Source organism: Mesoplodon bidens (assembly GCF_964165515.1).
Source record: "Mesoplodon bidens genome assembly, chromosome: 9".
Classification (NCBI taxonomy): Eukaryota; Metazoa; Chordata; class Mammalia; order Artiodactyla; family Ziphiidae; genus Mesoplodon; species Mesoplodon bidens.
In genome coordinates this window covers 5003179-5013909 of record NC_138166.1, presented here as the reverse complement: position 1 = coordinate 5013909, position 10731 = coordinate 5003179, and the positions used below count along the sequence as shown (strand labels likewise).

General features: G+C 36.0%; 1 pseudogene across 1 annotated transcript; it reads left to right on the top strand.

Annotated features, from left to right (window-relative positions):
- Positions 1–1603: 1603 nt before the first annotated feature.
- LOC308622792 (neurexin-1-beta-like) lies at positions 1604–3141 on the top strand (annotated as a pseudogene). The gene is made up of 2 exons: positions 1604–1969; positions 2058–3141. The product of its transcript is annotated as a neurexin-1-beta-like (transcript).
- Positions 3142–10731: the final 7590 nt, after the last annotated feature.

Genomic DNA, 10731 nt, shown 5'->3' with positions numbered 1-10731 from the left:
CAGAATATATAAAGAAGAAACCATTGGATAAGTCATGTACTTCTACTAACATTATCAAGGAGAGAAGGATGTATTTTGTAGGGAAAGAACCTTTCTATCAATGCTCAAATCACATTTATCCAAAAGATAGACCCTGCTAGCTGGGTCATTGTTTTGAAAACCTCAGACAAGTTGTGTTTATTACTGAAGAAAAATAGGGGAAGATTTTGGGGAAGACACAGCACACATCTGTTCTATACTCCAGTATGGTTTGGTACAGAATTTTCCTTAGAATGTTTTCTTTTACACCAAAAGCATGAGAGCTATTTGACTTCTTATTTCAAGACAGGATATTGACATCTTGATTAACCATAATTTTGCAGCTGAACCCATAGAATTTTGGGGTATTATTCTAAGACTGACAAATTATACATCAAATAAAGAGTGTCACTTTTACATGTGTTGCTGTTAATATATTTTTAAGTCCTCTTGGTATAACAACTCAAGATTTATTTGATTCTTTCTGAGGATAAAAGAAAATCTTAGTATCTGACTGCTTCACATTGTATCAGAAAATTTCTACATCATAAACTTAGTCTATTTGTTCTATTGCCTAACATCAAGACTCCTAGAAATTGTAATCCTATATTATTTTTCATGTGAAACCCTGCCACTTGGAGTTCATGAGATGATTACTAATGTAAATAAATCAGGCCCCAAAGGCATATTACAAAGGAATATAAGCAAGTCATTTTGTCAACAATGTAGTTAAATTTTCTATTACATTTATTGTAGTTTGAGTTTCATTCACATAAGTACTACTATTCTATAATGATCTTTTGCCTAGAGATGTTTTAGCAAACTGCTTAATTTATCTAACAAGGTTGGGTGCCAATGTTTCTGCTTTCATTCATTTTTTCCAGTCTTACCTAAGATTTTATGTGAAATATTGAACATTTTATAGTCTATTATCTGTAGCTAAGGTAATCTTTACTTGAATATATACTATTTTTTGACATTCTCTTTTGGAATTGCTACATAAGTCTGGACAAAAGTTAAATATGACGTTATTCTCTAGAATTAAAAAATAAACGTCTTTACTGAAGAGTAATTTTCTTCTTAAAAAAGTCATCTTGATAATAATTTATATATTGTAGATACTTGAGTAACCCTGAAACATTAGGTCATATTTCTGATTCCCTCCTGTTCTCAGAATTTCTGGAACACCAACCTTCCTGGTTATAAGTAGTTACCATTTATCAATAAATCTTTTCAAAAATGAATCATTTTTTAAAAGCTGTACGTACATAAAAAAAGTAGGAGGCATTTAAACTAAACATTTGCTCCTTAGAATGTCTTAAATGGGAGATGTATTCAAAGACAATCCACACTAATACACTTTCTGTTGCCGGGCTTTGTGGAAATAGCATCAGCTAGGAATTCCAGTCTTAGAAAGACTGGTATACTAGAGAATGGCCCTGTGGTCCTAAAATTGGATGAGTAATGCTTACTGTCATGGGGATCCGAATACCCCTTGCTTAAAACTATACATGATACTCCTTACCCCGGGAGCCAGAGCAAAGTCTGCCGCCTTGTGTGGCATGCAGTCCGCTGAACGCACACAATGGGGTGTCTCTTCAGGACCTTGCTTCAGACGTCTGGGACAACATATATCTTTAACAAAGGTGGTTGGCAAATCACGTATAAGTGGCCTCCTAATGACCGGCCAAGTACACGAGCAGACAGACTGGCCATAGGGTTTAGCACTGTTCAGAAAGAAGCTGTATTGGTGCGAGTGGACAGTTCTTCTGGCCTGGGAGACTACCTAGAGCTGCATATACATCAAGGAAAAATTGGAGTTAAATTTAATGTTGGGACAGATGACATCGCCATCAAAGAGTCCAATGTGATCATTAACGATGGGAAATACCATGTAGTCCATTTCACGAGGAGTGGTGGCAATGCCACGTTACCGGTGGACAGCTGGCCAGTGATTGAGCGCTACCCTGCAGGAAACAATGATAACGAGCGCCTGGCGATTGCTAGACAGTGAATTCCATATTGATTTGGTCAAGTAGTTGATGAATGGCTACTCGACAAAGGGCGTCAGCTCACAATCTTCAATAGCCAAGCAACCATAATAATTGGCAGGAAAGAGCAGGGTCAGCCCTTCCAGGGTGAGCTCTCTGGGCTTTACTACAATGGCTTGAAAGTTCTGAATATGGCAGCCGAAAATGATGCCAACATTGCCATAGTGGGAAATGTGAGACTGGTTGGTGAAGTGCCTTCCTCTATGACAACTGAGTCGACAGCCACTGCAATGCAGTCAGAGATGTCCACGTCAATTATGGAGACCACCACAACCCTGGGTACTAGCACAGCCAGAAGAGGAAAGCCCCCTACAAAAGAACCCATTAGCCAGACCACAGATGACATCCTTGTGGCCTCAGCGGAGTGTCCCAGCGATGACGAGGACATTGACCCCTGTGAGCCGAGCTCAGGTGGGTTAGCCAACCCAACCCGGGCAGGCGGGAGAGAGCCATACCCAGGCTCAGCAGAAGTGATTCGGGAGTCCAGCAGCACCATGGGCATGGTTGTGGGGATCGTAGCCGCTGCCACCCTGTGCATCCCATCCTCCTCTACACCATGTACAAATACAGAAACTGGGATGAAGGCTCATACCACGTGGATGAGAGTCGAAACTACATCAGTAACTCAGCACAGTCCAATGGGGCTATAGTAAAGGAGAAACAACCTAGCAGTGTGAAAAGCGCCAACAAAAACAAGAAAAACAAGGATAAAGAGTATTACGTCTAATCCCAAGATCTGAAGGACCCTTGTATAGAAATAGTCTTCATTTTATCTGAGACATAATATAAACTTATTTACTTTCCTTTTTATGAAGCACATAAAAAAGAAGACAGGGAATGCAATCAGGAAGGAAAGACTGTTTTTAAAAAATAAAAACAAGTATCTCATGCTCTTGTTTCTCCAAAAAAGAAAAGAAAGAAAAAAAAAAAAGCAGAGGTCAATAAATTCCCTAACATCCACAGTGTTTTAATTTGCTCTGCCTGTCTTTATGTTGCTGGAACATTTCTAAAAGACAGTGGTGATCGCACGCATTCATAAAGCAAAGGAGTATTACAACATCGGGAGGCACAACACAATAATAACACAAAATACAACACAGAAAAAGAAGCTACCTATGATCCTGGATTTAGCCAAAGTGCTAGCACTTTCCCGAGAAGTCAGTTAGTCTGATTGCCAGAGAAGACTGTCATTTTGAGTGACTCGACCTGCAAACCTTTTCAGAGTCCGTTACCTGGCACAACTGGAGCAGTGGCTGGAACTTGCACTTGAAACAAAGTGCTGGCTTTTTTGAAGACTTGTGTAGGAACACATTCAAAAAGCCCCCTTCTGGTTGTGAGGGCAAAAAAAGAAAGTATGGAGGCCTTATTTTCAACAATGTGAAAGATAAGGCACATTTTCACACTAGAATTTCAAAACAGAAAGAAAAAAACAAGAGGGTATACATGCAATCATTGGGAAATTTCCATGCACGCTTAATATGTTATTACATGTGTTTATATAAAATTCATTTCTGTGTGCTTCCTGGACTGTGATAAGTGATGTTTTATAGCCTGCTGTATAGAAAATGCAAAATATATCTCTGCTCTTCAGCCATTTTTGGTAAATTCGATGTTATAAGTGTTGCTAACTATAGGGAGTTTTATGACATCAGATCAATAATTATTTCAGGGTTTTCTTTTTTGCCACCATTATAAATTGCCACAATTACTTACTTAAAAAAATTACAATGTAGTGTTTATTCTAAGGAAGATATGTATGAATGTATATAAAAAGACTCAGCTACTTTTTTTTCCTTACATGTACAGCCTTCATTCTGTTGCAGTTAAGTTTTAGTATTTGTATGAAAGGTGTGATTTAGAGGGTAAACTATATACATATAATCTTCTTTGCTCCCCCAACTACTCACATTTCCCACATACATTCCTCATTCACGATCACAAATATGCACACCCACACACCCACACACACAAATCCAGAGGAATCTATCAGATAGGATGGAAGACCCAGACGTACATATAATAGCAAATATTTACTGACACATTGAAAAGCAAAAAGGAAGATCATTGTGCCAAGGTATTGATGACAAATGGGGTGATTTACTTCATTGAGTTCATGCTCCCAGGAAACCTCCAGAAGATTTTAGTCCCTAATGAAATGGAACATTTCCTTATCAAATATACTATCAATGGCATATTGCTGCATGAATATGAACCATTAGGTGGGCAGGTTATGGAAGCAAAATTGGTTGATCTACACCTTAACCCTGGCTGCTGCAAATGAAAACTATTTTTCCAATAAAATTATATATATATATATATATATATATATATATATATAGTCTCTGAACCTGATGTGCATGATAAACATTTTTGGAAAGTACACACTTTCTCAACTAAGAAAGTATTTTCGGTAATTTTTGATTATGTATTACTATCCATTTAAGAAAATCATTATTTGTTGATTATAGAGTATAATTTAACTTCTGGTTTTACATATGTATCATTAAATATAGTTTTAGTTTAACACACATTAAGGAGAAATGTATAGATTATTCACTTGTTTTTGCATATTGTTTCAATGATGTTCATAGCAATAAATTATTAGCATGAGAAGGAAATGCAATATTAGATTGGAAGGTGATGCCTCAGTAAAAATTGGTCACATTACTTTAACATCTCCTAAAAGAATGATATTAGATTTCATAGAAGAGAAGAATACTTTTACAATTAGCTTTAATCAGAAAAGGCAAAAAATGCAAAACATCTTCTGTGATACTTCAGTTGATGAAAAAAGCCAAGACGTGGCCTGGATTTCAGACATACAGCACCTTAGATATATGTATAATTCACAGCAAATCACCACCATCTATGGTTGCCAAGTAATTGCTATATATGAAAAGTCTTAAAGGGTTTTCATGACCCAGAAAGTAGAGGTATAAAACTAAAATTTATTATTCATTACTTGTGTTTCAGATTTTCTTCTTTTTTAATTTGCCAGGTTAAAGGATTCATAGGTCGTTGTTGTTTTCCTCTCATCCAGTCTTACTCAGGGAAAGCCAGTGAAATAGAAGGTAAATATAAAACCACTCATTTACATCTTGAGGTTTAAAAAAAAATGGTTGCTTTTCCATTTGATCTACTGAACTTGAACTAGTTTCCATCTGGGAAGATTCTAAATTGTGATAGAAAATAACTTAAGTAATGGTATTTTTAAGCAGTATATCTCTGAAGCATGTTGTTTGAAATTGATTTCAGTGTTTCTTTCCAGCATAAATTTTTAAATTTCATGCAATATTGTTGGTAAAAATATTTCTAATGTTATTGGCCTACACAAAATCTAGCAGTTTTCTTTTTTTCTTCTTTCTTTCTTTGTAAATGGGGAAAGAGAGGAACACGAGCTAGGGAGAGAAAAGATATGAATAAAATCCCAAGTATCTTCATACCAAATGTATCAGGGTTCCATGAATAGTTGGCAGTTAATAGAGGATTTCACACTACCTGGAATAAATTTGATTACATCTCTAGACTGTAACTTTTCTGATTGAATATGCTTCTTTTTTATCCATGTAACGTGTTGCCTTTAAAAAAAAATACAATAATGTGTGAGGTGGTCAATCCCTAAGACATCAAAGAAAGGCCACATGACCCTACCCTTCTAGTGCTTTGTGTGATTGGGTACCTAAGGGTTTTGTTTGGTTTTGTTTTTCTGTTCCAAGGCCAACTTATCCATTATTGGCAATGCTAAACAAGTGGAATTTACTGTTTTGTTAATAAAATATTTCTTAATACAAAAAAAAAACCAAACAAACAAAAAAAACAACAACTATACATGATATACCTGAATCTTAAGGCAGGGTACAGTGTCAGTAGGTGGCCAAACAGAGAAATACGGTAACTGGAGAGGTCACTAGAGTAATGATCCTATGTTGCTCAGTGAGAGTACCTATTATTTTAGGTGATATTGCTTTTGAAAAAAAAAATTAAAAAAATAAATAAAAACCAATAACAAAAGAAAAAAAAACAATGGTGTGGATGGTTATGGGAGGCTACTATAGGAGGGAAGGACGGTATGTTTAAAGGTAAAGAACTGAATAATATTCAAGATTTGTATAGTATTTCAGGTTAGCTTAATGTAGATGAAGGTATGTAGCGGATGGCTATATGCAAAGCTAATATGGTAATAGATTATGAGGGGTTTGAGTGTCACGCCTTATAGATTTGTACTTTATTTGGTAAGCACAATCGTTGGCAGGAGGGAGACCAATACTTTTCCCTCCCCCAACATTTTTAAGAGGGTGATATGAAAAGAGCCTTGTTTTTAAGATCAACCAAGCAGCTACTGGAAAAGAATTTGCAGGTTATGTACTGTGGCAAGGAGACCAGTTTCAAGAACTTATTCTTTTTCTATCATTTGTTTGTTTGTTTCTTTCTTTTTTGGTTAAAGAAATAGGGTAATCATAATTCAGATAGGGTAATTATCATTGGGGTGGATAAGAAAGGCTAGGGGGACAGATACCAGCAAACAACAACAACAACAAATCACAAGAACATAGAAAACAGATTTAATGTGGGAGAAATGAGAGCTTTTGAACCAGAATAAAAGGGACAACAATGCTGAAAAGAAACTGGCGAGTATGGGGGAGGTGTAGATCAGAGATGGAGGTCAGGAATTGTGGATTTGTTTTCAGGCATGATGAATTAGGGCAAAAGGGTAACAACCAGATGAGAATGTTCAGGGAACATTTGGAAAATCAGAAGGGAGACGAGGACAAGAGACAGAGATTTGAGAATCATACATTACAAAGTCAAACAAACAAACAAGCAAACAAAAACCATTCAATGAGGATATTTATGTTTTAAAGTGGGTATTGCAGTGAGGGATTCTATCTTCTGCCACAAGAATTCTGGACTTCATGTCTTTTGCATAAGTGCCTTTCTATATAACTCAGTGTAATAATTATTGTGTGAATGTCATGCTGTAGCATGGGGGCTGTTCTTAGGAATAAGCTAATGTATAAATGCTTTCATCTGTAATTGCTTAATATTTTCCATAACCAGCTTTATCTGCACAAGGTTTCTGCTTGTGCTTGAAATTCCCATTCTAGTGCTTTCACCCTAACAAGCTGAGGAGTACAGAACACTCCTCCAAATCTTATTTTGGCAGAAAAATCTTTCATGGGGTTTTAAGCCTAAATTCAGTGGTATTTGTGATTTCTCAGAGCTGCATCACATTTAACTAACTTTAATAATTTGTTTTATTTATTATTATTTTTTTTAATGACCAACAACATGAAATCCAACTAACCTATTAACATAAATACACCGAGCAGTGGGGGCAGAATTGTATAATATTAATAGAATTTCTAGGAAATATTTCAGAAATATGGGAACTAGGATTACATAGCAACTAACTGAGGCTTTTGTGGGAATATTTTAAAAATTTAATAGTGAACGTAACAGCTAATAGTCAAATGAATGTGAATTAAAATAAGAGATCATGTGTAATCCTATCAGTTTAATAACTAAATAAATGCAATAAAAATATAAAAATAGATTTATCATCGATACCTATTATTGTAGGGAAAATGATCCTCTCCTACACTGTTGGGGATTGAAACCTGGTTACATTTTTGCTGAGAAAACTGTATGTGTAAATATAAAAAATGACTATCCTTTCATTCAAAGTCCCACTTCTAGGAACATGAGACTACAAAGATGGGGACATTAATAAAGATAGGGATGTTGGTCAGTCAAAAATTGAAAAAAAATTCTTAGCCTTATAGGAAGGGATGAAAAAATTTGGGAACACCATATAATTAAATAATATGCAGTCTTTAAAACTAATAATACAGATATGTAATATTGTAGAAAAAAGCTCACAATGTATTTATTAAATGAAAAAAACTAATTACAAAAGAATATGGATGATCCTATATATGTATATATGTATAATACTATATGGATTGCTTCACTTTAGAACAAAAATGGTCAAGTATTTATAGATTCTGCACATCAAACCAAAGGAAATTTTCCCCACAAAATAGGCTTTTCCCTTCTTCTAAATCTTGGCCTTTTTGGAGATACATCAGGTGGCAGTCATTGAAGAGGGAGAGCTCTGAGAACTATGCCAGTCTACAGTACCAACTTTCAATCTTCAATTGAATTCATTTTACAATATTTGTACATTTAGAGAAGGCTCTTATTCCAAAGAACATACCAATCCATGCCCTGGCACCCTGGCTTGTTGAAAACGGGTTTAGGTATGCCTAGAGGGGGCCCCTCCATCTTTGGTTTGGCACAGTCCTTGGGCTGATCTCCTAGTCCTAGAGAAGCCTTGTCTATTTACCCCAGCATCCAATGATATATTATAATTTTCTGAATGTACTGAAACTTTTCTTGTATTTATGCTTCATCTCCCTAACTAGATCGTATGTCTTAAAAGCAGAGACAAGTCTTTTTTCAGAGCCTACAGGGTTGTATAGAATTGCTGCTGAGCATTTTTGATTGATAATCAATATAAACACATTATCTTTGCCTGGCATTTATGACCTCGGCATATGTATGAATAAACTTTGTCTGTGCCATTTTGTTAAAAAAGAAAGTTGTTAACATCTCTCTTATTCTCTTGATGATATCTGCACTATATTGCCTATTGATGAAATTCGTATAGAATAATTTCATGAGGCATTGATATGTTCAATGTGTACTCATATTAAATCTTTTCTTTTCCATGTCATCTCTTTTATATTGGTTATGGGTTGAATTTTATCCTCTGAGATGAGATCAGGACTAATCAACTCCACCCTATGTTTAGTTATAGAACTTTCAGAGCTTGGAGGGATCTTAGAAATCAAGCGTCCAGCACTCTCATCTTACAAATGAGGAATCTGAAGCCAGGAAGGTTTGAGTTTTCAGTCTCAAAACATTTGTTGAACATCTGTCATATGCTTAGCCCCAGGGTAAGTCCTGGGGATAAATAGGCAAATTAGAAATAATCATATAAGGATTAAATGTGATATTGTATGTAATGAATGGAACACAGACTTGGCATGAATACTCATTCATAAAACAATATTTGAACATTTTACAATACTGTAGCTCCTAATTTTGCTAGAGGAGAAAAAAAAAAAGGCTGGATAATTGAGTGGCAGATGAGGATTCCTTAAGGATTTCACTCTCAGTCTAAGAAGACACACTAATATCATGACTGTTCTTCGATTACATAGCAAGTGACTGAAAAAGGAATTTAAGTGAGGTGTCTTGTCTCTTGTTAGTATTTTTTATCTCCAGTTACAGATCTTCTTAAAGCTACACTATGACTTGCAGATTCTTACTATTAGATATGAATATCTCTATGTTAGAAAGTAGAGAGAAAAAATAACAATGGAAGAGAGGTAAGGAGAGATTTTCCCAACTCTACAATATATAGAGAACATGATACACTAAGATAACATATGTATCATAGGAATGATCAATTATAAGAAAAAGAATCCTACTCCAGACACTTCTAGTGCCCTCTGGCCAAAGGGTACTTAAGAAAGGATAGAGGCCATCCATGTTCCTGTTTGCCTGTTTTTCTTGAGATTATTGGCTCTAATAGGAACTGAATTGATTGCATTCATCACTGTAGGGGCATAGAAATAAAAAAGGCTGAATTATCTTTAATTTGGATTGATGGTATGTATTAAATTGTTAAAGAAATTACATTGATATTGCATCAGAAATGACTTTAGGAACTGACTTTTGTCTCTATCCCCACTTCCCTTGATATATTTCACCCCCAGGTGACTACTGTTCACTGAAGCAGTCACTTATTTGACTATATCTTTCACACCTGTTTGCTCTCTCCATATTCCTTTTTGATCTTTACATCACCATCAATTACCTTCCTTTAATGCAGTCAATTCAATTCATATTAGCGCCAACAATCTTCTCAAGAAAAACAAGCAAACAGGAACATGGATGGCCTCTATCCTTTCTTAAGTACCCTTTGGCCAGAGGGCACTAGAAGTGTCTGGAGTAGGATTCTTTTTCTTATAATATCCAAAGGGATATTATCCTTGAAGGGATATCCAAACATATCCCTTCACTCCTGGAAAACATCTACAGGCTTTTTGTGATATGTATGTAAAAACCCAAATTTCTTCAGTAGGCATAAAATAAACCTCTTGTTCCATACAATCTCAGAAACTCTAAAACTTGAAGCTCCTTGTTCCCTACCATGCCACTAGAAAGTTGTTAATGTAATTTATTTATTTTTTTAATAAATTTATTTTATTTATTCTTGGCTGTGTTGGGTCTTCATTGCTGTGCATGGGCTTTGTCTAGTTGTGGTGAGCTGGGGCTACTCTTCATTGCAGCGTGTGGGCTTCTTGTTGCGGTGGCTTCTCTTATTGTGGAGCATGGGCTCTAGGCGTGCGGGCTTCAGTAGTTGTGGCACGTGGGCTCAGTAGTTGTGGCACATGGGCTTAGTTGCTCCACGGCATGTGGGATCTTCCTGGACCAGGGATGAACCCATGTCCCCTGCATTGGCAGGCAGATTCTTAACCACTGTGCCACCAGGGAAGTCCCGTGCTAATGTAATTAAAATAACTAAATGTCAGTTAGCTTGGGCTGCCATAACAAAATACTATACGCTGGGTGGCTTAAACAACTGACATTT